This window comes from Penaeus monodon, chromosome 30 (assembly GCF_015228065.2).
Source record: "Penaeus monodon isolate SGIC_2016 chromosome 30, NSTDA_Pmon_1, whole genome shotgun sequence".
NCBI lineage: Eukaryota > Metazoa > Arthropoda > Malacostraca > Decapoda > Penaeidae > Penaeus > Penaeus monodon.
Window position 1 is genome coordinate 18221112 of NC_051415.1, and position 296 is coordinate 18221407.

Here is a 296-nt window from a genome sequence, read left to right on the forward strand (position 1 = left end):
CGCAGATCACACAAATTAATAAAAGGCAGCGCTATTTGAAACATTTGACAAACGAGCTCGAGGTGGAGAATGCCCTCTAGATTCGTGAAGGAATCTCCCGCCTGGCGATGCTCTCTCTAATTAAAAGCTGCCCTCTGGCCACGAGTCCTTCCGTCTCTGGAACTCTCCCTTCCCCTTCCCCTCCCCCTCGTCCGAAACATCCCCCCCATTTACCCACCTCTTTGCCCCCCTTCCCCTCACTCGCGTTGTTTACTTTAAAGCTCTCGTGGCGAGGAGGTCAAGCATGCTGAAAATAA